This window comes from Strix aluco, chromosome Z, assembly GCF_031877795.1.
Source record: "Strix aluco isolate bStrAlu1 chromosome Z, bStrAlu1.hap1, whole genome shotgun sequence".
In the NCBI taxonomy this organism is placed as follows: Eukaryota; Metazoa; Chordata; class Aves; order Strigiformes; family Strigidae; genus Strix; species Strix aluco.
Genome location: NC_133971.1, coordinates 43,504,833 through 43,526,635, shown reverse-complemented (window position 1 = coordinate 43,526,635; position 21,803 = coordinate 43,504,833).

The window sequence follows — 21,803 nt, the reverse complement described above, 5'->3', positions numbered from 1 at the left end:
TGTCAACAAAGTTTCAGCACTAATATCTTTTCAATTATAACAATATTTCCATGATTTGAGGGGTCAGTCTCCATTCCCCATGTGCATATTGTAAAGAACACTTATGAAATGTTGTGCACAGAATTCAGACAGTTGCTTCTGCTCCCATCAAGGACAGAAATCTCCACTGACTTCAATGTAAACCAAATCAGGCCCTTCATGTGGGTAATAAATAAAGCAGACCCTTCTGTCTCAATCTTTTCTGAATACATGCTTTTGATGCCACAAAGGAGATAAGACGATCTGATAAAAGTAACAGATGAAAGTATATTATTATCTATACTATCTCCATTATAAGATATAAAAAACTCTGTAGTGTCTGTATGTATTACCATTAGCTACTGTGAAAGTTGACCTGGTTTCTGAAGGACAGTTTTTTAAGTATGATGCTGCAGCAATTTTTGATTACATACTTTTCTACAACATTTCTCATGCCATTGAAGATTAGGTATGTCTACGAAATACAATATAAATACAGCACCACATTTTTATCTTGTCCCTTGGCCACTAGCTATGAAGTAAATGTTTCAATAATGTTTTCTATATAAATATGAATCAGTAAGACTTTTCCTCAGATTTTTTTTAAAAGATATACATTATTATTATTATTGTCACTGTCACTAACAACAATAGTTACTACTTTTTAATTGCACGTTCTCTTTCCTCCCTGTCAGAAGGCTCCAACACAGAATCCCTCTATGATATATTTTAAAAGCACTGGCATTTTTAGCTAGATTTCTCTAGCTTCAGAAGCAAATTCTCATAGCACCAGAGTGAAAAACAGTAAAAATCCACAGAAGGAAGCACAATCTCCCCAGTGAAGGAGTAGCCCTTTTCAGTAGGTCACAAATCTGCAGAGAGTGACAGAAGGTTGGGTTTTGCACACCCAGCAGGCCTTCGTGGAGAAGAGACGCAGGCTGTTCTCATTCAGATGGCGCCCCAGGAGACACACAGGGTAAGCACAATCAGGTGACATTGTTTTCAAGGCCCAGAACGCACTCTACTGGATGACAATTTAACACATTAGGACCTGCACTGGAGTAGTACTATAAGGCCTCACCTAGGCATGTGTGATATCCTCTGGAGAGTTTAAACTCCATAGGCATGGGCTCACATGACATGAGAAGGAAAGGAATGTTATTGATTCTACAAACAGGGAATCAAGTCAAAAAGGATTTTGGCAGAAAGCTACTGGATGATTACCCTGTGTGAAGGAATCCCGGGCCAACTGGATCCCAAAATAACACTTCTTGCCAAACACCTCCTAGTCTCCGACCTGCATCAATTACTGGAACACACACCGTAATACTCAACAGCGCTGGTGTCAGCAAAGTTATTTTTCCTGAAACTGAGACCATCACAAATTCAACACATAACTTAAGGGAAAGACAGTGAGAAAAGGTAAGAGAAAAAAAAATGCAAAGATGCCTTTGATTCCTCCTCTCTTTGCATAATGTACAACTGGTGTGTTTAACAGCAGAGCTAAGAACAAACCTGTAGACCCAGCCTTAGTACTTTGCAGATGCACACAAGCACATAATGTAGTTAAAGGTCATAGAGCTGCCCATATTTCTACCCTTTGCCCAACCATACCACTGCTTCATCTGCCCATGAGCTGAAGATTTGCTCCGGTCACCAAGTTAGTTGTCAGGCTCAATAACTGGAGTCTTTGTGCAAAAGCTCAGTTAAATCTAGAAGCGCACACACAAATTCTGACCGCTGGTGAGAAAAAAGAATGCATATTTGTGCCCCTTTTAGCTTTTACTGGTTTCCCACCAAATCTCTTAATACTTCTTCTGACTTACTCCAAATTTTCAACTTCTGAATAACTACATTTGCAGCTTTTCTAATTTTGCTGCTCTGGGAACACAGCAAAATCTGGCTGCCACAACTGTGGTTCTTTTGTGTTCAAAACTGCATCACTTATGTATTTAAAAATACATATGATATTTATAAAGCCTACTCAAAACATTACCAAATTGTCCCATTTTCATGTTTTCATGACAATTTATATGTTTTCCATATGGGCAAGTGCTGACAATATGATACAATTTTAACGGAACAAATTGCGGTTTCTCTTTATTGTCTTGGCATCAGAAATCTACAGTTGCATAAAAATAACTCTCTCCACTACTTTCCAGGGATGATTTTTCATTAATGCAGTATTAAGTGCTGCTCTCTCTCTCATTTTACTTAAAAATGCACCAGAAATTTTCACTGCTCACCTCACCACTGTATCTGAGAGCATTACAAATCTATTGAAAAAAGCAGCTGATATTCAGAGAGTGCAGAATTATTCAGATGAGTTTTCTATAACCTACCGTGAGCTCCACAGAAGACTCAGGTTTGGCAGGGGAGGGGAAAGGTGCCTCACTCTTTCTATCCACAGGCAGACAGAATTCATCCCTTCTACACTGTCCTTCTACTCCTGTTTTCTCCCTCCAGCTTTCCAGAAGCAGGAAGAGTTAATGCCTTCAAGCATTAGGAGAAGACTGTGTGCTAAAAGACTAAGGCTGAAAAAGCTGACAGTAAATGATTTCCTTAAAAGTTCTCAAAGACTCCACAATGTGGCACTGAAAAGAGCTATTATTCCCATACTCCAACAGTATATGTACTTCAGCCATCTCCCATCTCCATCCAGTCTCTGCTGCCTCCCTCTCCCTACCTTACTGCAGAACTGTCCTTTCCTTCTACTTTTCTTCTCCTCCAATTACTGCAGTCCTAATGTAGAGAAAGCTTTCCCTGACCTCCTCGGTAGGCAGTCAGATGAGCTAGCTTTCTCTTCATTTAATCTAGCTCCTACACATGCTTCACAACATGACAGACATGTCAAATGAGCCATCCGCCAGGCCACTGACAGCAGCTTCTGGGGCATAAGAGAGGCAGCTGATGGAGAAGAGATTGTTGGAGGGAATCAGGAAGACAGGAAGCCATAGGTAATATCATGAGTGCCCTGCTGAAAACTGACAGCTTAATGGGTATGATACTGCTGGTTATTTTACATACCTCAAGTCTTGGTCTTGAATAATATAGTTACTACTGAGAAGTTAAAATGGAAAATAGATTTTGCCAGAGTTAATAACAAAGGCTAATGCTATGAAAGTTGTGGGTAGTAAGCACCACCTCAGTCAGACTCTAAAACGTTTTACTTCCTAAGAGCTGAATGTTGATGAAAGTTACTGTGCTGATGGAAAAAACCAAGCTAATTCATCCACAGAAAAAGCAGCTGGTATCATACACAAACCTTCTCCTGGACAGCCTCTCTCTAGGATAGGCATCGGGCAATCTGTTTAAGAAGCAGGCTTAAAAGATAGCTGAGACGGACATTCTCTGAACAAGCTTCCTATTAACTAACTAGAGATATTCAGCCACCAATTGGCACTTCCTCCTACGAGGAGAAGAAAATGGCTCTTCCACCAACTGTTCTCTTTTGAGGTGACTCACCTCAGTGACACTACTGTCCCTAGACATGCATACACTTTCATTTGTAACTCCCACGTCTGATGGGAAAAAATCTGCAGTGAGCACTAGAAAAGTACATGGATTGTCACTTCCTTTTTTAGAAAGACTTATTTTTTATCAGTTATGTGGGAAATGCACTTCAGGACAGTCTTATTGCTTTCTGTACACCACATCATTGCATGCTCACAGCAAACTGACACTTCCATGAATGTAAATAGGAGTGCAGCTTCAGCAGAACTTTCCATTGTTGGCATTCTGCAACTTACTGTATTCTGCTTCTTCTGACTCATGTTTTCTTCACCCATTATCTTAATTTTCCTCATTTCATTACATTTCCTTTAAAAGAGCTTGTCGCTGATAGTTCAAGTAATAATTATTTTCATCTTTTTCTTTCGTAGGTTTTTTTAAGGGTAGCTCTCTCAACGGCATTTGTAAGATGAGCATTAACAGCAAAGTGAGCTTCAGAGGAACAGAACCTAATAATGACTTCTCTTGTTTTACTTCTGGATTGTTTTCATATTAGGTACAGTATACATATATAGTTTAATTAGGACAAATTCTCTGCTTGCTTATGATCTCATCCTTTGCGAAACTACCACTCTAGTAGTGTTGAATAGGCTATAAATCAATCTGATGTTCATGCACAGTGTTGAATCCTTCTCACCAATTAAGCAGAGTTTTGGAAAAGCTCTGGATCCAAAAGTTCACGTGATGAAAATTTTGGCACAGAGCTGCATATTCTCTATTAAGATGCGCTACACAGAGTAGTAAGTTATATTCTGCAGTGGTTCATTTATCACCTAAGCATAGCCTTGATTAAACACCTGTCTGTTCCCCTTATGTGTCAATAGCTTGTATTTCAAGCAACTGATTGCTCAGTAAGAGGGAGAAAGTTTGCAGACAGGAAACTGCTGAGTCTATTCTGTGAAATATAATAGAATTACTGAAATTAGGTAAACTTCCTGGAAGCTGTACAGTGGAATTCACTGCAATCATCACCTATAGCCTTAAGTCTTAAAACTTAACAAAATTGCTCTTTTGTGCAAACAGCAAGTTATCATTGGGCTATGGATGATTCTTCCTTTTTCATGGAGCATCAAAATCTACATAGTTTGATTTTGAGTTTTCACTTTAGTTCTTCATGATCAAAGTGATTTAATAGTCACCAAAATCATAAATCAAATAATAATTTAAAAAACTGTGTTGCAATAAGATGAAATGGCACAGAATACTGACCATTGAGCAAACAATCTCCTAAGGAATTTTGGTCCCTGGATGGACAAACAGGATTTTTTCTTTATAAGGAAATTAACAAGTAGAAGAAATCTGTTCACAGGGAAAATGAAAATAGATATTTTTGCTATTTCTTCAGGCTGAATTATTAGTGCTAACACTCCCAGGGTAACCTGACCTATGAATTACAGTGAATGGAATTCCTCGCTTTTCACAAACCATTTGAAAATGAGTTTTTCCACATTATTAATCATACATTTAATCAATTTCAGTTGCATCATAAGCTTCAAATGTTCTTCTTCTTCTGGCACTTCTCTGCATTTCACCCGTAAAACTTGCATCCATGCCAAAAAGTACTGATATATATGGTCACCAACGTTATGTGCCGTTTGCTAAACATTTTATAAAACAGAACCACAGCACATGTATTAAAAAACAGACAATATACATATTTTCAGGAATGATAATAGATTGCAGTCACATCACTTTAATGCTCACCAGAAATTCAATGGTTTTCTCTGCTGGACTGAAGGGCTTGGCCAGCCCTGTTAATGGAAAATAAGCCAGAAGAAAATGTCAGGTTTTAAAAATTCCCTACAGAAAGACTCCATGAGCCAAAGGACACACTATGTTTACTACATGATTTGTAATTTAAAACATTCCCTTCTGACTATTTTCTTTCAACAGATGTATTTGAGGTGTACAAACATGGAAAGTCTAGACACCTTTTTACATAAATTTGATTTTTCTACCTTAATTATTGTTTATATTGTACATCATTTAGGTGTGATTATGTTATATTTAAGTATTCCTAAATTAATTCACATTAATCTAGTTACCTAAATTACAGTTGAAAAATTATTTTAATGTGACATCCTGTTGATTTGTTCCTTTGGTACTTCAGCCCTGCATCCCTGGGGCAATACAATCTAACACAAGAGTTTCAAAACCTCCAATATAGTATACAAACTTAGGATCATAGGAATTGCCATACGTGATCAGAGTCACAGGCCATTTAGTCTAACATCCTATCTCCCACAGGGAAGATGCTCCAGGGAAAAGTGGAAGAAACCCAGCAGCAGGCAATAACAGAATGTAACTTGTAATGCAGTCATTTGACACAAACAATGAACAGTGATTTTAAGGACAGCTACCATAAGAAGAGAGATGAATAAACAACAATAAGTGACCATTTTAAAGAACACCAGGATGTTTCTTTTATGTAAGTTTTCACTCCAGTGACTCTTGATAAACCTCTGATATTCCAGCAATGGGCTACAATTACTTTTCGGGACACAGCTATAGGCAAGAGAGAAAAATGTACATTTATTAGATATAGTGCTGTTTAAAAAGTGCTCTCCAAGTGGCCCACAAATTTTTATTCAGGGGAAATATCTGCTTTTGCTTATGCTAGCTTAAATCAGTAGTAAATCTAATTGTAGTGCCTTTGGTTTAGAAGTGCATAATAGAAAGCAGAATTCAGACATTATGCACCTTAGGACATACCTACAGTAGCCATACAGAGGCTCATGATCTTTATCAACAACAGAATTACAGCAATCCCAGGGCCTGTGTACAGAGAAAGGCCTGACAAAATCACAGCTGCGGAAGTGCCACTTCTCTTACCCTATCTTATGTAGAGTATTCCACTAGGGCTGAAAGGCCTGATTCTTTTTCCCCTCTCTAGACAAGGCTTCAATCCACACAAAAACTGAGAAAAGAGACTTTGGTTCCCCTTCACCAAAACTTTCATAATAGCCCTCTTCCACATCTTCCATGAGAAGACCCTGCATAAAGGAAGCTACTTACTGAAGGTTTGAAATGAGCTTCCACAAAAAGCACAGATCTTTTGCAATAAAACCTCCATCAAATTTTACAGCAAAGGGGAAGATCTCCTTGAAGCACATGAAACCAAGCCTTCTAGCAGTGATAAGACAGTAACTCCACATAATGGAACTTTGCTTTTTAGTATTTTTTCTTTACATAGTAAAAGACATTCAACTTTGAGATTTTTCAGAAAACTATATTAGGAATGTCACATGACTCAGCCCAGAAACTCAGAATCCTTTTAGCTCTACACCTTTTGTGTATACTTGAAGTGCTAAGGCTTAGACAACAGGCCCAAGCCTGAGTTGACCTATAGATGAATCCTGTATATTTTATAACTGATAACCATTGTGCTAGTAGGTATTGTACTAAGTTATAACAACCCACTTATGCTGGTGTAAAAAGTGCTAAAGTATTGAAATACTGCAGCCTGAACAACAGGCCCCAAGCCGAAGCTGCTAACTTAGCATGTAGTCATTAGTAAAATATGTAAACTCGCTAGTGAAAGACAAAATATAATCAGTAGAGAGGAGAGAATGTATCCGACTTTCCTTTCGCAGCCTTCTTCAAGGCTGAGAACCTAAGTATTTGGCCTTGTTAGAAACTCCCTTGGTCTCCCCCCCGAGCCCTGGCCAAGCTTTGGGTGGAATCCAACAGGAGAATGAAACCAGAAACTTTCCGCTCAAAACAAAGGTGCCAGCTATTCTGGCTTGTCGATCTCTGGTATATAAGGCTAGGCCCGTTCACAGCGACTTTGGAAGCCTCACCTATGGGTGGACGCACCGCGTAGGATTTCCCACTTGCCGGGACAGGCTCTCCAAATCCTCGCTGTAACCGGGGCTCCCCAGTGTCTGCGGATCTGGATGATGATGATTATATATGCAAGTGGTGATGTATTTCTCTTAATTACTATTCTGTCTCTTTCTCGTGTAGTAATGATTTGATGCATTACTCTGTTTGTTGCTTTAAGTGCACTATTCTGCTTATTCTTACTGCATGTTCTCTGTATTACACTGTTACATTACTTGGTTATCACTAGTAAAGTACGCCTACTCTTTTCACTCTGGTGTCCGAGTTTAATTGGTATCCTTAATCAGCAAAACAATACTTTACAGTACAGTCTAATTACATAATCACTTACTTGTCAATAGCATATTTTTTCTCCTACAAACTCAGAGACAGATGTAATATCATATAATATTTTTCATTGCCATAATGGCCCAGTATGTCTTTACTGACAGACTTTTATGTGATTAAATTCTCATCTCTCTTCAGTAAATATTTTATTATTTTAGTCAGCAGTCATATACTATAGACTTTTTTTAACCAGCAGCAATGCTGCCTTAAGTTCAATTTCGAGATGAGATTTTACTTTGAAGCTAACTTAGCCACATGCACAGGTATCTTGACAGATGCAAGTCACATCTCACAATGTTCTTAAGCTTGTCGATGTATCTGACAAGTAGCGAAACTATGCAACAACAGTGGCCAACCCATGATCAACAAATAACAGTGGCTTTTAGCTGAAAAAAAAATATTTCCAGAAAGTTTTCTCAATTCTTGGAAAACAAAAAATACGTCAAGAATAGAGCTTTGTTCTGTCCTAGAAAGTTAATGAAATATAAGTACCCAGCTCATCAGCCAGGCTTGAAATATGATCATACCTGCAATGTTGAATAAACCTGTGAAGTAAAGCAGCTGTGACTGACAGAATTATTCACTAGATAGCACTCAGATGTTGGTGGATCAGCAAATCCATGCTTTGTCTCTGACCACGAGAACAGAACACAGACCAGTGGTTAGAGATGGCAGTAGTCATGAATGCAGATTTGGGTCATGCACATTGAAAAGCTGAGACAGGTAATTGATTTGCCAGACTCTCGGGCATATACAAAGTATTCAGCAGCACCAAATGTAACATTATCTGAAGTGATATGATAATTGTACTTCAGAAATAGTAGCTGACAATGTAGTCAAGAGTTGCCTCTTAAAGGGATTTTGTAAGTGTGACATACGCCACATCTTACCTTTTGAATACTTAACCTTACTCTTGCTACATGCTTTTACCATCAGGACTGTGCAGAAAAAAATGAGGTAGAAAAGAGCAGCACTGAAAACAATACTGTCTAGTAAGAAATTAATTAAAGCTGTACAATATTGATCGTAAGAAATGTATTATTCTGCAATCTCCAGAAAATAAATTCAGAATATATAATAATAAATATAATATTCTCAGAGCAATATTTATAGTGTAGGTGGGTAAAGACTAACAAACCAGAGCTCTTCCATATTGGTAAAGGATAATTTAAGGAAGGTGATCTTTTTCTCCCCCTTACATCTTTCTTGTAGGAACAAACAACTGACTTCCCTTATGGGACAGTTTTCAGTGCTGCAGACCCCTTGTCAGAACTGTGCCACACCCCACTGAGAATCTGTTCTCAGGGGACAGTCATCCCAGCAAAGGCTCATTCGCTGTGCACATGAAGTCTTTCCAAATGTCTGCACGAGGAAGACCAGGCTAAGAGGAACGCTTCTCAGGAGCTCAGTGTCACAGGCGAGGTGCACAATACATCACCCGGGGGTGATTTTACAAAGCAGTCTGCACGTTCACAGCGCAGCCCCTACTCACTTGATGTCAAGCTGACAGCGTGTGTCCCTTCTGCAACGTCTCGGGCTGAGTGGCCAGAGAGGAACAGGACCAAGGGGAGAATGAACTAGAGGCTCTAAAGTACATCCAGAGGGACACCACGGCAAAGGCGCTGACAGAAGCCTTTCCACATCCCCTTCAACTGCCTTAGCTTTCAGGCTGCCCCTTCTTCTTCCTGCCCCTTACTAGACCTAAGATTAAAGCAAGTCTAGGGACAAACTTGCTTTCTGATACAGCTGATTCATTCTCAAACCACAGGCAGGGGAGAAGTGTACTGATACAAGGAAATGATCACCTGCTTTACACCTTATTTACTTATAGCAACATATAGCAACTTATAATGATTTCTGAATATTGCTTAATAATCCTGCTTGCCCTGTCTGTTCTGTGGAAATTTAGCAAGAACTACAATGTTGAGCAAAAATAAGAGACATGTCCTTGGAAAGCAGATGGGTTCTAACAAGTTTAGTCTTTCTAGTGGATAGATAGCCATGTATGGATGGTAGAAACTAATAGACTGGTGCTTTTAGATAAGATAGAGGTGGTAAACCAGCAGGAACGACTCTTGTAGCCCCCTCCCAAAAGACACATCCAAAGACACCCGGGCTAAAGGATTGTTCCTTCAAGTACAAGAGGTAATACAGTAAACCCTCTTGTTTTCTCCTGGATTTGGTCACCAGAGAGCTGCCCACCAGCCCCTGGACAGAAGAGCACACATCCTAATTAAAGGCAACATGTAAAAGCCCAAAGCAACAAAAGTAGAGATTCATTGGTGGCATCTGGCGAGTGACAAAGATAACAGCAGCTTTTGATAACAATTCTTTGAAGGGAAAGCCAGAGTTGATAGGCATCACCGCTGGAAGGCTCTTACAGAGGAGAGTGTTAAATAGCGTCAACTGGCAGGTTTAAGCATTGTCTGGGAAATATCAAACACTGTCAAGATACCACAAAGCTCTCTGCAGCCAAGACCCAGCGAGGGACTCCTGTGGGCTCATCTCTGAGAACACAGACTGATGGGCCACCAGACCTGCCGACAGAAAACACCTTATTAGCAGCTGGTGCAGAGAGTACAGCGCCCTCAAAACAACCAAACCAGCCAGGTCAGCCCACCCAGACACCCAGCATCTCCCCGCAGTACCTGCAGCCACAGCTGCAGCCCAGCCCTGCTGTCAGGAGTCCTCTCGGACTGGTCGGGTCAGCGCTCCCAGCCTTCCAAACCCCGCCCTTCTGGGAGCTGCACTCAGCCCAGTCCAGGGAAAAAAGATGAAGACACCCCTTAACTCGATTTGGAGACTTCCACGAATTCTCCCACCTCAGGGAAAAGGAAATGGAACGAAAATTTTTGTTCAGTTTTTCCAAAGCAAAATAAAACCCAACCACTGCAGCAGCGAGACAGCTGTCACAGGAGTACAGATCTTCAAAGCTCTGAAATAAATAGTCTTGCCTCTGGCTTCCAGCTGCATGGGATTGCTTTATAGCACCTTACACAAAACCCACAATAAAATACCTCCTACAGGTTATCAAAGCAACAGCATTAAGGTTGTCCACGGGATTAGGCACTGGCTTCTAAACCCCCCATTCTTTGGTACCTTCAGCAAACCACCAGCTCTGATTCAGCCCTCGGTTGGTTTTCTGAAAGGGTGACAAAAGCAGCTTCAGCAAGATCAGAGTCAGACCACAAAATCTGCTTCCTTTAGAGATCAGGCCCTGCTGTCTCTGAGCAGCTCAGATCCCCCTACAGCCGCTGGGCCTGCAGGAACTGAACAGCTCGGGTCTGACCAGGGGACGAGGCAAAGCCTGGGGAAGAAGGCCAGCTGTGAAACAGTTTGACAGAGAAGAGGGGAGAGAGAAAATGTGGGACAATGGAGCTTCCAAAGGAGATCAAAAGAATCAGGGCTTCATGAACCCAATCCATGAACTAGAGGTTCTGTATCTGTACAGATGTTACTGTACTTGGAGCGGCAGAACACTAAAATCCATTGCCCAGGGAGAGCAGAGAAGCTTTGGAGATGAGCACAGCGCACAGCACTGCCAACTCTTTAACAGCCAGCAGAGCACACCTCCTCCCAGGGGTGGCCAGCTCTAACTGCCACACTGCTGCTCAGTGAGGACAGGGAAGGAGAGTCAGGACAGCTGCAAAAAGTTCATGAGACTTCTCAAAGGGGAAAAAAAGGAAAGAGAAAATAACCAAGATCTTTTTACCAGGCTGTCTGTGACAAGAGCCATCAGAGCATGAGAGTCGGTGATAGACAGCTGGGGAGAACAGTCAAGATTTGACAAAACAGTTCAGGCTGCATGAAATCAGAATGAAAATGAACATTCATAAAAAAAAAATCACATAGTATTTTGCTTTGCCCGAGAGGTACCTCTGTGTCACAAGGTAAATATCCCATTCCGCTGCCCAGATGCAGATTTATTCCAACAGAGAATTATTCCACTAACCAAGGGCTTTTCTACACAATAACCTCTGCAGCCTGGGGCAATGCAGCCGTGCATTCGAGTACATGCACACCCAGTGTGTGCAGGCTGGCAGCTGAAACCTTCCCATACTTCTCTCTTCATTGCTGCTGAAACATTTTGAGTCCCCAACCCTACACTCTGGTTCTGCAATAATTCCCCACACAGTCAAACTACAGTTTCAGGCACATCCCATCGCCTGCCCAGGATGGAATCCCCAAAGTGCAACTGTTCCCAATTCCATTTTTCCCGTAGGAAACAATGGGATAGAGAGGAATGTGTGCAGGAGCCTCAGCAATGCACACAGCTGAACCACACAGGAACAGCTGGTGTGATGTGGAAGATGGTGAGACAGAAGCGAGACCTCTGGGGTTGTCAGCTGCCAATTCAACACCTGGTAATGACAGAAGTAATAGAGGAGATCCTAACTGCTTTTAGTATTCCAAGAAACAACTGCTACTTGCCTGAGCTTTAGAGTGGAAAATCCCTTTATAACACAAAATTAAACTTCATGATGTCCTGGTGACCCCGTGTGACCCATCTTCAAACAAATCACCATTCTGAAACCTCTCAGCTGCTTCTCCTGTGACACTGAACACCTGACAACTCTTTCACTGCCAGTTGTCCTGCTGCCTCTCCTGCTCCATCACATTTTCATCACCACCTTCAGATGCCTGCTACTCAGCAAGGTCAGTGAAGGATGAAGGAAAACAGGACCATGACAACAGTAACCAGAGCAGGGTATTAAACAACGGACGGCAGAGCTCTGAAACAGAAGGGACAGACAGCAAGGCATTACTGTGCACAAGCTTTCACAGTGCAGACGCAGTATAGACAGGGTAAGAATCTGCTCCCCAGCTCTGGAAAACCCAATCCCCTCAGCAGCAGCACTACTGACACCTGCAAGCTTCCTTCCTTAAGTTCTAAGGACAGAGGAGCATCACCTGGATCCAGATGCAGCCCACCTCTGACTACTGCCATTCTGAGGTGTTGCATTTTTCATATCGATCAGCAAGAACTTAGAAAGCAAGATTTCAGTTAACTGTCCTAAAACGTAAATCCCCAACAGGAATTGCCTCAAAAGGTCGATCAGAGACGAGCCGGCTCCATCTGCTGCATGGCCTCCCCTGACCACCACACACAAAGCTCAAGACCTCCCCAGCCTGTCCCAGCCAGCGCCCCAGAAAGGTGCTGTCAGACCTCTCCGCTCCCCTGACAGCCCCCCGGCCAGCTCCCCGGCACAGGACACACGCCGGCTGCAGGCTGCCAGCCAGCCTTAGGGACAGGGAGTCACTCCAGGAAAACTCACGTTTTCCCCAAAGACCAGGTTCTGCTCCGAGCCCGAGCTACCGCCGCGAGCCCACAGCACCCTGCCTCTCCGCAGCACCCGAGGGGTGCAAACCCCGACCCGGAGCAGACACCAGCCCTGTCCCACCTGCTTCGCACGGCATCCCTGCAGCCACAGGCACCTCCTGAAAGGGGGGAACCTGCGAGAGCAGTTTTTAAATGTGTTTCCACGAAGACCAGGCAATTACAGAAAACAGATTTCACAGGGAGAAAACCAGAGAAAAGGAGGAGGAGGAAGTCGGTCTGCCTGGCTACATGAAATCGGGGTGAGAACAAGCAGAGATGCAGGGCAGAGTAGAACTGAACAGGAGCTTGAAAGCGACGGGAAGAAAAAACAGGCAAGATGAACTACACAGGTGTTCTGGACAGGAGCCTGGTTTTGTTTAAATCCTGATTAGTTCTTCCTTATCAGTTATTCTGATGATTAATTCTATTTCCACATGGGCATTTTGTCAACATTTAAGAAGATGCACAGGAGACCCCAGGAGGAGCCCCAACACTCACCTAGGAACGAGGTGACGATCTGCAAGACCGACAGCACATCAGGCGGGACAAGCTTGCAAAGAAACACGGTGGCAACCAGTTACATCACGTTTACAGCAATCCACAGCTATATGCAGTGAAAAGCGACTATTTTATGCAGAGCTGGCGCAGAGCAGAGAGCTGGAGATGAAGGAGCGGCTGACGGGGGAGGCTGAAGCAGTGCCACCCACGGCAGGAGCTCTGCCGGCTGTTTGCAGCCTGAGAGCAAGTGGTGCTGCCGGATTTCGCAACCAGAAGCACTCCCAGGATCCCAGCACACAGAAACTTGTCCTTTAATTACTTTTCAATTACTTCTTGTACCTTCATTGTGTGAGACTTCTGCTCTGCCTGCAGATGTCAAGAGATTCTTTTCTGAAAGCAGAGCAGGGTCGTTCCAACTTGAAACAAAACAGGATTTGTCTTTTGGGAAAGGCGCTGTGTAGAAACTGAAGTTTGTCCAGAAAGCCAGAGGAGCAGCAGGGCTCTGCAAAGGGGCTGGGCTCCAGCACACCCCCCTGCTCACCCCCCACCCCCCCCCCCATCTCTCCCAGCATCTCCGAGCTGGGAAAAACTGTCCCACAGCCAGAAGGCAAGAGCCCGCCTGGGCCAGCTCTCGCCCTCGGGCTTAATGCCGGTTTCTGATCAGCACCTCTTGGCTCTGGTGACTGGCACCCTCTGAAGCACCACTCTGAGGTGTTTCATCAGATTGAACCCACCCAACCCAAATCACCACAGACAGCAGAAAATATTAAATGTGTCACTTCTTTCACACTTGAAGTAAAAATAAAGAGCTAAAATTCACTTTCCCTGGGGTAACCTGACAGATAAACCCCGCAGACACAACAGACCCTTACAGACAGCAAAGACCCACCAAGTTCAAGGTAAAAGGACAAGCACAGTCACACATCAGAACGTCTGAACAGCCCGAACTGTGACAACAAACCTTTTTTTTAAAAAAAAAATCAGAACCATGAAAAAGTTTGTGTTTTTAGAACAAAGCTTCCCCTTCCCCGGCGATCCCACCACCCCCTCCAGGGAAATCGGCCCCAGCCCCTGCACTCACCCACTGCTAGGCCGGAGCCACCACCACTGGTGCTGGTGCTGGTGCTGGTGCTGGTGCTGGTGCTGCTGGTGCTGGTGCTGCTGGTGCTGGTGCCGGTGCCACCTTTGCAGGAAGACTATTCATTCAGCCGTCCAGAACAAAGCGAGTGTTTTAAAAGGAGGAATTCCCACTTGCTGGGTGAACCAAACTCTCTTCCTGGAACATCCCTCAGTGCAGACCACAGAGAGCTGGAGGACCTCCTGCCTAGGCCGCCTCACTGCAGACCATAGGCCCTCGCAGACTGTCAGCAGGAAGTAGGCCCTGTGGGGGCCAGGGGGACCCCCGGGGGGGCTGCAGCATGTTGTCCCCCCCCCAGCACCTGCCCACACCCCTGCCTGTGCCGTGAGGGGGGATTGGGGACCCGGGGGGATTCTTGGGGGGGTGTTATTGGGGTTCTGTGGGAGTTGTGGGTGTTATTGGTGTCCTGGGGGGTTGTTTGGGTCCTAGAGGGAGTGTAATGGAGTTGTGGGTGGGTGGGGGTCCTGGAGGGGTTTGGGAGGGTTATTGGGGTCCTTGGGGGGGGTCTTGAGGGAGATATTGGTGTCTGAGGGTGGTGGATTGGTGACATCCTGGTGGGGGTTCTGGGAGAGGTCTTGGGGTCCGGGGGGGGTCTTGAGGGAGGTATTTGGGTCTCGGGGAGGGTCTTGGTGCTTGGGGGGTGTTATTGGGGTACTGGGGGTCTCCTGGGGGGGTAATGGGACTTAGGGGAGTCCTGGGGGTGGGCTGGTAGGGTCCCGGGGTAGATATTTGGGGTTTTGGGGGGTACAATGGAGAACTGGGGGGCCAATAGGATCTGGGGGGGGCACTAATGAGGTTGGGGGGGGTTGGGGGGGCTGAGGGTGTTTTGGAGGGACCTGGGGGTGGCAAATGCAGTTTGGGTGGGTTGCAGGGGGGATTTGGGATTCCTGGGTGTCCCAGGGGTACCTGTCCCCCACTCCCCACGGGTGCTGCTGCTCCAGGGGTACCCCAAGGGCGTCAGCCCCGACTACCTCCAGTACTAGTGCTGGGACGCCGTGGGAGTGGGGGACGGCGCCTCCACCATCACCAGGGCCACCCTCACCTGGGTGCTGCGGGGTGAGTCCCCCTGATCTCAACCCCCCCCTTTTCACCCCAAAATGGCCCTTGGTCTCCAGATCGATGTTTGACCACCAAATCCTCCAGTTTTACCCCAGAATTTCTGTTTGACCTGATTCACGGAAACAGACTCTACAACTCGAATAGAGTTATAAAGCAGGTATGTTTAGTCCGGCGCCGGGGTGCAAGAGGATTTCTCCACAAAGCTTGCACCCCAACAGCACATTTTACCAGAAACTTAAGAGGATTGCCTCAGTTTCAAATTCAGTGTTAACACTGAAGTACTTTACATATAGATACTCTGAGTTACCAATCATTAATGTCAGTGTTTAATGGGATGCGTTCATGTATCGCAGAAGGGTTTGGCTTGGAAGGGAACTTAAAGCCCATCCAGTCCCACCCCCCTGCCCCGGGCAGGGACACCTTCCACTAGCCCAGGTTGCCCAAAGGCCCGTCCAACCTGGCCTTGAACCCTTCCAGGGAGGGGGCAGCCACAGCTTCTCTGGGCAACCTGTGCCAGGGCCTCACCACCCTCACAGGGAGGAATTTCTTCCTGATATCTAAACTGAATATATCCGTATGTTGGTTTATTTTAGGATGGATAGTATATACGGGAATACACAAGTCATTTTACTCTGTGGAGGCTTTTGTTCCTAGAGCTACAGAAGGTTCATGTTACCTCTTTGTAAATGTTTTTCTGCCTCTAGGCTGTGAACAACTTCAAAAATGGAACTGGTTACACACAGAGGATCCGTAAGCAGAGGCAGCAGCAGCCACCAGCACCTCCACTGCCCCTCTCCAGATGGATTGGGTGATTCCAGGGGTTAGGAGGGAGAGGAGTTCCATATGTAGGTTACTAGCTCAACTAGGTCAGAGATTACAGTTGACTGAGAGTTACAGTTTGGCAGCAGTTGCTGAGGAGCAGGTGTCTCTTTCACTGAAGCTTCTCTGCAGTGACACCCCTCACCTCCTGACAGCCGCGAGGAGGCCAGAGCCTGAAGAGGTCTAGTTGCTGGATTTTCTGCGTCTCCCTGTTCTGATTGTAACCGTTACCTCAAAGCACTTGGGAGGAGATATGGGAGAGAAAGTGTCTTCAGCTCCTCTTTTGTTTATCTCCTGTGGGTACACGGGGAGATGTCAAGCTGGACTGCAAACCGGTGGCTTTCCTAGGAATTTCTTGACGTTGATCAATTTTTCTTAGGAACTAAAAGATCAGACTTGTTTGTAAGGAAATCTTAAATGGGTGAAGGACTTTGAGAGGAGGAACGATGCTAATGAAAATATGCGGAATAATGTGAAATGGTTCTTTAAAAATAATGAAAGAAAAGATTGTGAAGCAAAGACTCGGGGTAGCTGATGTTTTCTGTGCCCAGAATTCACTTGGGCAGGAGTCTGAAGAGCTCTCTCTTAGTAATGCTGTCAGCATCTTTCCTAGAGTAAGAGCATTGAGTCCTATCACTAGAGGCTGACTTCAGAAGCTTTTAGAAATTAATTTTCCTGCAGTGCAGCCACTGCCCTTGGTTAGAGCCAGAGGTATGTGAAAATTTTGCTAGGACGTCTGGGCTAGAAGTGTGGGTTAAATGGTCCTGTAGGTAAGATTGCAGTACCAGTATTTTGCATCCTGTACAAACTGCCGAATAAGTAGTGACATGTTGTTCCATGTGATAGAAGCCCATGGAAATAGAGGTTCCCTTCGTGTATGTTTTTGCACTAACAAAGCAGTGGCTGTTCTGTCTTGTAAGCAGAAACTGTTACATGTTGGCAAGTTCTTCAGTTTGCAGTAGTAGTATGTCAGCAGCTGAAAGAAGCTTTGACATGAGCATGCGGAGAGTCAAAAACCAAAACAAATTTGGAGGAAATAAATGGGGAGAGTGACTGCTTAGAATTAACTTTACTTCTTTTATTTTTGTGTTGTGTTTTCTTTTAAGGTCCAAGTCTCCATCTAGAAGTTCACACACCCAGTGTGAGGGAAGATCACGTTCTTCCTGCCCCTGCTCCTGACTTTGACAGTGCTGTTGAATTCTAACTCAACTGAGCTTATTATAATGATTTTATTTTTAGTAATACAATTTAGTAATATATTTATTAAATGTAAAAAATATTAAGACATGATTTCAAACAATAAACAACATAGGATAGAAAGAGACCTGGCTTGGTGTGCCTGTAATTAGGTGTGTTGTATATTACAAGCCATGTCAGGTCACTGGAAATTGACTTGGTTGGTCAGTACAGCAGAGAGCTCGCTTCTGTGTTTTCTGTCTCGTATTGTGTGAATCAGAAAGCTCAAGAAATTAAAGATAGGAAAAACTCAGGTAAAGTAAAAAGAGGCAATGGTTATTAAAGACATACACCTAAGAAAATATGCCACAGGTTAGTTGGAGGAGTTTTTGGCGAAGAAAATAGCAGGAGGTTGCTGACAAACTCGGGATGCAGCAAGTAGATTCCCTCTGCATGTTTTAAGGTTTCTGAGTCCTTGAAATGAGACCTGAGAGGACTCAGTGTTTTTTTTCCTCCTCCAGCTCCAAAGTAAGCTCTTTATCACTTCATCATAACGTCGCTGCCACGCAGCTTTGCAGAATGAAGCATTAAAGGGGGACAGTGAAGGAGGGCGCTTTTTTGGGGGCGGTGGGTGGTGCGCAGAGGGTTGGTGCTGAAGAGAAGAGCTTCTTTTTTCTTCTCTAGCAGTCTTGCCCCCTTGGAACCACCAACTCCCCCCCAAGCCCCCCAAAATCGCTGGGGACCCCCAGAAACCCCTTGAGGCTGCCCAAAATAGTGGGGACCCCCTCAAACTCCCCCTAGGACCCTAAAATCCCCGAGGCTCCCCAAAATCAGGGGGACCCCCCTTAACCCCCATGGGACCCCTAAGCCCCTCTGGGACCACCAAAACCTCCCCAGGACCCCCCAAAATTGGGAGGACTCCACCTTAACCCCCCAGAGACCCTCAGTTCCCCATTTGGGATCCCCCCCATCCCTACTGTCCCCTGCAGGGGTCTGGGGGAGGTCCCAGTGATGCCACCCCTCCTCCTGCACCTCCAGTTCCCCCACTGGGACCACCAAGCGCCTCTTCCACATCCCTGCTTTCCCCTGCAGGAGCTTTGGGGGGTCCCAGCACTGTCTCCCCCCCCACACCCCCCTGTTGCCCCACACACTGTGTCCCTGCTGTCCCCACCATCCCCTGCAGGGTTTTTGGGGGGGTCCCACCGATGCCACACCCCTATCCCTGCACCCCGAAACTCTCAAGGACACCTGGGAAGGGGGGGTGTCCCAGTGACCCCCACAACCACTCCCCTCAGATTTGGGGAGCCTGTTGTCACTCGTGTGTTCCCCCCCCATCCCCCAGGAAGGGGACAACACCAGGCTGACGAGGAAAGCCACCAACAGCCTCCGCTTGTGCATCCACGGCATCAACCAGGATGGGGGACACAGGGACACCCTGGGGGGCCATGGGGACACCCCACACACACCGCCCAGGGTCTCCTGGAGGTCCCCAAATCATCACCCTGGGCATGGGAGGGGACATGGGGACACCAAGGTGGCTCCTGGGGACATTCCCATCCATGAGGTGTCCCCCACGTTGATGGCTCATTATGCTGAGGGACCCCAAGGCGGCTCTTAGTGATGTCCCCATCCTCGGGGTGTCCCCCCATGTTGACACCCCTTTGAGGGGACACAGGAGACCCCAGGCTGGATCCTGGGGACATCCCTCTCCCTGGGGTGCACCCCACTTTGATGCCCCACAACTGGGAGGGGACCAGGGTGTCCCCAGGGTGTCTGTGGTGACGTCTCCAACCCTGGAGTGTCCCCAACATTGACACCTGTTACCTTACAGGGTAATTTGGCAGAAAATAAACCCCCTTGCGTCCCAGTTTATCCTCAGGTGTCAGAGGGGCTGGGGCGGCTACGTTTAGATTCTGAGTGATACCAACTTGTCACTGTTCTTGTCACTTGCTCCTTCCAACCTCCACCCTCGCGCGTGACTCTGGGCTTGGGTTTCCCTCCTACAGCACCTCGACTCAGCCCTGACGCCCACTGGAAAGGGTGCTGGACAAGGGACCATCCCAAACCCCTCCTGAGGATTCATCTCAGAACAGCTACCCGCTCCAGAATATCTCGTGGCAGACTATGGGACGGATTCCCGTGCAGGTCAAAGGAGACAAGACCACAGACAATCAATATGATTGGAAGTCAAGCTCAAACTTTTATTAGCAAGCAAGCCCTTATAGACTCTTGTGTCTTCTAAAAATAGCAGCAAGCCCTTATATACTGTTGTGCACGTTTATTTCTAAAAATAGCTCCCCTCGGTACTTTCCACAAACACTGCTACCCGCACGTAGCCAGTAGATAAGTTCCTGATTTTGCAATTCCAAAAGGTCCCTTCTTTATCAGCTTCTTCCTTAACGAGCACCTTCTTTTCTTCTGGCCGTCTTGTAACTATTTCTTGCTTTTAGACATCGTTAATCTTCTGACCCGAGTGCTGGTTGTACTTTTCCATTGTCAGTGTGGGCGGAAAGTTCAGTAAAGCAGCATACACACCCACAGCAGACTCGGTCGCAAGAGAGAAAAGATCGTTTTATTGTAGACAGCAACTGCGGGGGCCCCGGAGTCACAGCGGTTCAGGCAGGGAGAAGGAATCAGCACCTGCAATGACAGAGTCAGAAAGCTCTGGTGAATCCCTGACGGCAGGAAGAGGCAGGGTTTTGTTGCCCTCTCTTTGGGGAACACCGGTTATGAGGAATTGCTTACAGCCCAGAGCAGAGAGACGTTGCTGGCATTGGCTATGGGCACGCACCTGGGCTGCCTGACCTGCTGCACCTTCCTGCATCTTTGCGCTGCCCCTCCAGCACCTGTGGAGGAGGGCTGGGGGCCACCCTGGCCAGGCTGGCTGACCTGGGTGGGCCAGGGCAGCGTGCCATCCTCCTCCTCCTCCTCCTCCCCCTCCTCCCCCTCCTCCTTCTCCTCCCCCTCCTCCTCCTCCTTCCCCTCCTCTTCCTCCTCCTCCTCCTCCTCCTGCTGCTGCTGCTCCCTCCTGACCTGGGTGGGCCGGGGCAGCGTGCCCCCCTCCTCCTCCTCCTCCTCCCTCCTCCTCCTCCTCCTCCTCCTCTCCTCCTCCTCTTCCTCCTGCTGCTGCTACTGCTCCCTCCTGCTGCAAAGGGAAAGAGAGAAGAGCCCGTCAGTGGATGCCGCCAGGCCAGCGCTCCCGGAGCCTGCCCTGCCCTGCCCTGCCCTTCCTGCAGCACGGTGCTGAGCATTGCGGCAGGACGGGCAGGGACCGGCAGCTGGAACCGTGGCTCTGGCTCAACAGCTCCGGCTTGGGGGCTTCTGAGAGCCAGTGTGTCCCCGGGACAGCCTGGCCCAGTCCTGGCCTGTCCTCCTCCAAGCTGTGGGCAGCACAGAGGCTGCGTGTCCCCGCAGAACCACGTCCAGCGGCCGCTGCCAGTGCTGTCCTTCCTCCTCCGGCTGACGTCCTCCCTCAGGCTGCCCAACCTGTATGGGGACACTCAAGGGACAAGGGAGCACAGCAGAGGGGTCTTTCTTTCCCAAACTCACCTGGTGAGTGGCAAAGTCCCCCTTCGCTGCTCGACGGGACCGTCGGAGGCCCTTGCTTGAGATCAGCCTGCAAGAGCCAAGCTGCGCTTAGAGAGCAACCCCACAGCAGAAAGGGCCACCGGCCAACCATCCCACTGCTCGCCCATCCCAGCACCCCGGCACAGCCAGGGGAGAAAGACAGCCGTTCTCCCCTCTGCCTGGCCCTCCACCAGCCTCTCCAGGCTGCTGGTGCTGAACGGCCTCCACTGGGCAAGAGAGAAGCACTGGCAGAAGGGGAGCAGTGATGCCTGTGCTGCTTGGTGGAGGAGCAGTGCTGGGGACAGCGCCCGGACCAGAGGGATACTCACGGCATGGCAGCGGCTCCTCTTCTTCTCCAGGAGTTGGAGTGATGGGACGAAGGTCACTCGGGGTTTCTTGGCTCCTTCTGGTGTCCTGTGCACAGGGAAGGGACAGGGAGAGAGTTGGGTGAGCCCCAAGCTGCCTCAGCATAGAAAGCTGGTCATCCACTTTGACCGTCCTCCCCGTTCCTTCTCCCTCCCCCAGATA